We start from the raw sequence: 6,000 nt of genomic DNA, 5'->3' as shown, positions 1-6,000 counted from the left end.
GAGCACCTAGGGATAGCCTTCTCTGAAACGAAGGAATTTGATGAGTGTGCGTTGTGGGGCTGATGGCTGTTCAAACAGTTGCCATGGGGATCTTAGGGTGTGGCGGATGTATACATCCATTTGTGTGTGCACGATAGGTGCAACCGCTCGAGACAATTAAGAGAAAGTACTCATTCCTTTGATATAAGAAGGGAGACGGTTCAGAGGACATCAGGTGCTGGTACAGACCCCATCAAAAGGTATGGCACATATTTAAATGACTTAGAAACAGTTACCTTTGAAAAGAGAGAAGTGTGAAGTGTATACACTTATTTAACATTGTGTGGTGGGGAATATAATGGATATGTCTCTTTGTTTCAGATGGGTCCCATGTCATTATTCTAGAGACAGGATTCTCTAAGTTTGACTATCGTAATGTAGAGGTTGACAATTTGAGATTTTGGGGGAATTACTTAGACTAATTCAGAAGGGTAGAATGACAATTTTCAATTCTTTTGTGGGTCAGACTCAGTTCTTAAATATGACCCTTTTTTTAATCACTTTGCTCTATTTTATGTCCATCTAGATTGGGAAATAAATAGCATATTTTTGTATTTACGTGAACTCATTAGCCTAGTTTGACATTGCTTGCAGAGAGAGGCCGGCCCTCTACTAAAAGGTAAGAGTTGCCACTTATGTAGTTTTGATAGGGGTAATATATATATATATATATATATATATATATATATGTGTGTGTGTGTGTGTGTGTGTGTGTGTGTGTGTGTGTGTGTGTGTGTGTGTGTGCAGTTGCGCACGTGTCTGTCTGTGTGCATGCCGTGTGGTTGTCTACTTAAGCAAATGAGAAACGATGTAAATTTTCTTCCTAATAAACACAGTTTACATCTGCTAATTTAAGCAGTGTAATATGTACCTGGTGGCTAGTCGAAGGTTGTGAAACGCTGAGAACAAGAAGGCTAACATCTATGGGAGTCGCTTCTTTAAGTGGCGTGCGTCGATATGAGAGAGAGAGAGACAGAGACAGAGACAGAGAGAGAGATCATCATCTAAAAGACTTAAACCGCGTGTCATGTGATATCTATAAAGATAGAAGATAAACAGCAGCCAATATTTTCTGGCAATCAAATCATTTTCAAATAATAATGCCCAATAACGGTAATATAATTCTTCATACTCTAACATGGGCACTTGGTGAGACTGAGCTGGATGATGACGTCTCTAAATTTGGTGTTTTTTTTTTTTTTTGGTGGGGGGGCCGTGAACTAGCGTTAGTATTACATAGGACAAATGCATTAATACTTTGCATAGTGTGTAGGGGGTTTGATGTGCTCGTGATGAACTTCTGTGTAGGCATACATATTAGCTATAGCTAATAATATTAGCAGAACAATTTAACAAAATATCATGTAGGCGAATATTTTCTGCACAGTAATTTCATCCATGCCCTATCAGTTAAAGTATGAATATGGAAATGACCATTGTATTGTCTTTTCTCTTGGAGCCAACCCCCTGTTTAGAGGAATAGAATCACTGACGAAAACAGTAATCATTCTAATAACATACGGAGGTGTAAAAACGTGGATAGTGATATATTGAAAACGTCAAGATAATACTGCGGAACAACTGCACACACTTCGGTCTCTTATGCGCCATTTCACGTTTGGGGAGGGCGGGATAGAGGGGGTGAAAAGCTTCCCGGTCAGGGCATGGTTTGGCGCCTTGGGAAAGGTTACGTTAGGGGAAGGTCACTTGTGACGCATCCGTGTTGAATTATGTTTTTTATCTGCTTTTAATTTAGCAGTCCCTACCAACGGAGATTGCGTGCGCAGCTCTTTAGCAATTTTAGAACATCCCTGATAAATACGTGCTAACGTTCTTAATGGAATTGCTTCAGCTAATGAAATGACGTTTTCATAGATTTCTAAATCAAACTAACCTACTGAACAGCAAGCTTGTGCATGGATACCGTTTGTAAATTCGGATTGTGTGACATTAGATGCTCAAGGTATCAAAGTCTCCCGATGTTCACAATTTTAACGGAAGTGCAAGAGACGAAAAATACGTATTGCAGTACGTTTCTTGACCTAATTTCCGTAGATCGACCCAACTAAGATGACACAATCCTTATGGAATATTCAAGATTTTCAGCGGGCAGTTCCATTTTCTTGCCACGCAATTCGTAAAACAGAAAATGGAGGAACTCAAACTACAAGGGATAACTTTGCTATCTTCCACAATATTATGTATTTTCATAAAAATCTAATTTTTATTCTAAATATCAACCAGTTACGTGTAAATTTATCTTGAGCAAATACACATATAATTTTATTTCTTTGTATATCTACTCTGTGAATAGAAATTACTTTATAGATTGGTTCAAGTGTTCAAGTTACAGACATGCTGGCATTACTAGACAGATACCGATATATTTAGATGCAGAAATAGTAAGCAATCGAGACTACCGGAGAAATCCGGACATAACCACTATCTTTGGACATTATATTGTAATGCACTGTTGTGTTTTAATTATATTTTTAATATGTATCTATTACAGAACCCTATATATTATGTAAAAGAACGTATGAAGATTGTTTTGTGGATGTTTTACGAGAGAGAGAGAGAGAGAGAGAGAGAGAGAGAGAGAGAGAGAGAGAGAGCGTTAAATATTCATTCTTATTGGCACCCGTGCTTGCAGCAGTGCAATATAACTGACACCGCCCTAAAAGAAAGCAAAAGATAACTCCGATAAGGTGGAAGCAGGAAGTGATTACAACTGTATTCAATTGTTGTTGTTTTCTTTCTTTTCTTTACTTTTTTATATTAGACTTAAGTTCCCCTTTCACCATCACGCGCCTTGGTCTGTGAGCCATTAATTTCAAGAAGCGTTTATGTATGTAGAAAAAAAAGTGAAGGTATAGGACTAGCTTACATAAAAACACGCAACCGACAACTCGACTCATTTTGCCTAGTAGAATGAAAGCAGCTTTGTCTGGACAGGATGGGACGCTGTTATCTATCTATATTGTTTTTCGATACGAACGGAAACCAGAGATTATGATTCTTCTTCTTCGCTGTTCTGTGTAGCTTTTGTTTAGAGCGAATGGTTTCTACCACATGATGCTGCTCAAAATGTTTGCTGGCGAAGTATCCGGTCTTGCAAATGAACTTCCCAAAAATATTTTCCAGTGACGTTTAATATTAGTAATAATGAGAAGACTATGTTAGAAGATAAAAGAATAGGGAGAATGGACTTGTCACGAGGCAAAAGGGCAGAAAAACAGTCATTACAATTAATAATGAACTAGTTGTAAACAAAGCTACAGTAGGTACCCTGATGCAGTGCATTCTTACGGATGTCAAAAGTGTAACTTTAAAGCATAGTGCTATAGGAACTAAGCATAATCATTATAGCTCTCTCTCTCTCTCTCTCTCTCTCTCTCTCTCTCTCTCTCTCTCTCTCTCTCTCTCTCTCTCTCAATTTAGGAACACTGACATAAAACAAACGTCAAAATAATCATGCAGGAGCACAGTGCATTTAGACCTATGACTATGTATGCCAGCTCCAAAATTAGCTATTCAGTGCTGCAGCACCCAAACACAGCCACTGCATATCTAAGTTTAATGCATGGAAGCTTAACATTGCAACACCCAAAGACAGTCGTTACAGATCTGAGAACGAGCACCCATGCTGGCCTGTTGCGAAAATCGGGTGGGTCCCCTTCCGAATACGAAAGCTTATAAACCACTCCCGAACGCCCGCGACTAAATTCGGATGGTGTAAACATCAAAGGGTAAATATGATGTTGTCTGCTGGCGTGTTATGATCGATTCCCCAAGGTATTTGCCAGAAAAAAAAATCGTTGTCGGGGCATGTTTGTTCCGTTTCTGTGCTGGGGACGACGAAACGCAGCTGTTTGGCGGTTTACTTAAGCATTAGCGATTGATCTGCTTACGTAAGCTGACGGCATAGTACTAAAGGATAACACGAATGCCTCGATTGTAACTTTTAACTCCACGAATTTGGTGTTGCTCTTTTCTGATTGTTCATGAATTCGTGTAATTCTTAATGGCATTTATATTTAATGACTGTCACCAACATCACGTTATCACATCAACGAAAACGACATAATTGTATTAAATACGGATAGAAATATATCAATACCAAAGAGAAATTAAATTTAAAATTATACGATTCATAGATGGATGTTTTGAACTCGATCAAAATAACGGTTATGATTCAAGGTGTAATATAGTCTATACACCATACGGTTGTAAGTATTTCAAAGCGCTACATTTCATTTTAACAGTTTATTCAGGTGCATATGTTCTGTATAGCAGTTCTGAGCTCGGCCAGAGAGAGAGAGAGAGAGAGAGAGAGAGAGAGAGAGAGAGAGATTGATGCTATATTTTGCGAGCACCTTAGACTTATGAATCGTATGTCACTTCTCGATCAAGACTAGAGAGGCATGATCGATATATTTTCAAAAAAAAGTAATAATAATAATAATGACTTTGTAACATTTTCGTTTAGTTGATATACAAGATAACATAACTTGAAACAAATTATGACTATCTTTGGCTCCATTTCATCTGCAAGTGAACAAATCTACGAAGACCTGAATTTGCCACAAGACAAAATATTTTATCAATCTTTTACAGGGCATCCGGTCTAATGTAATCTATCTTGAACTAAATTGATTATATGTAAAAACGGGCGTATTTTATTGCCTTGTCCGTTTGGCAGATGCTAGCGATCTTACTTGCGCGTAAATATCGTTACTTATCCTTACGTATTTTTTTTAAGAACACTCCCGATCTATTTTAGGAAGGACCCACTGGCAGACTGCCTGCCATTAATCAAGACGTGCTCTCTCTCTCTCTCTCTCTCTCTCTCTCTCTCTCTCTCTCTCTCTCTCTGTATAATAAGGCTGTGCTTTTTCTCTAGGTATACATGTCACATATCGAGGCATTAGTGAATTAAAAAGTGTTTTAGATTCTATCGGCGTCCAAGAGTGGTCCTGGGTGTGTTCCAGCACGCAAGTTTTAGTCAAACACATGTGTGTGTGTATAATATATATATATATATATATATATATATATATATATATATATATATATATATATATATATCACATATGATTCATAAGCCTAAGGTTGCTCGCAAAATATAGCATGAATCTCTCTCTCTCTCAACTCGTCCCAAAACTTGTACGAATTTCCGTTTCGTTCTAATCTAAACCTATCCTCAATATAGATACTTGTTTGCCTCTCTATTCAACTTCTATTTAAAAATAAAAGATATATATATATATATATAAAAATATATATATATATATATATATATCTTATAACATACAAGTTTTGACTAATGCCTTCTATACCATACCACACTCAGGAACAACCAAAATGTAAAGAACCCCGTAGGCGGGGTAGTGCCGTCAGTGGACCTCATGCGGTACACTGTAGGCATTACTTGAGGTTCTTTACAGCGGGCCTTCGGCTCTAGCTGCAACCGCTTTCATTCATTTTACTGTACCTCCTATCATATTCTCTTTCTAAATCTTACTTTCCACCCTCTCCTAATATTCTTGATTCATAGTGCAACTGCTTTGAGGTTGTCCTCCTGTTACAGCTTTCAAACCTTTTCCTGTCAATATCCGTTTCAGCGCTGAATGACCTTAGTTGCCCCAGTGCTTGGTATTATGCCTAAACCTATAAATCATCATCAAAATGTAAAGAAGAATACAGAAAAACCAAAGTAGATAATAACGATGAAGCATAAAGAACAAAATGATAAACATGAGACAAGAAAAACACAGCAATGGATAAGGTCGAATCCCAGACCAGACCAGAGTACATTTCCTTTGATAGCGACCAATCATTAAAATGCATGGCATAATTCATCCACATGACTAACCGGAAAATATATCGCATGCCAGATTTAAGCACGTGTATAGAACTTCATACACAAGGATAATTAAGAGACGCTTAAAAGAAATTAAC

The sequence above is a fragment of the Macrobrachium nipponense genome, chromosome 16, assembly GCF_015104395.2.
Source record: "Macrobrachium nipponense isolate FS-2020 chromosome 16, ASM1510439v2, whole genome shotgun sequence".
Lineage (NCBI taxonomy): Eukaryota > Metazoa > Arthropoda > Malacostraca > Decapoda > Palaemonidae > Macrobrachium > Macrobrachium nipponense.
Note: the sequence above shows the minus strand (reverse complement) of the source record.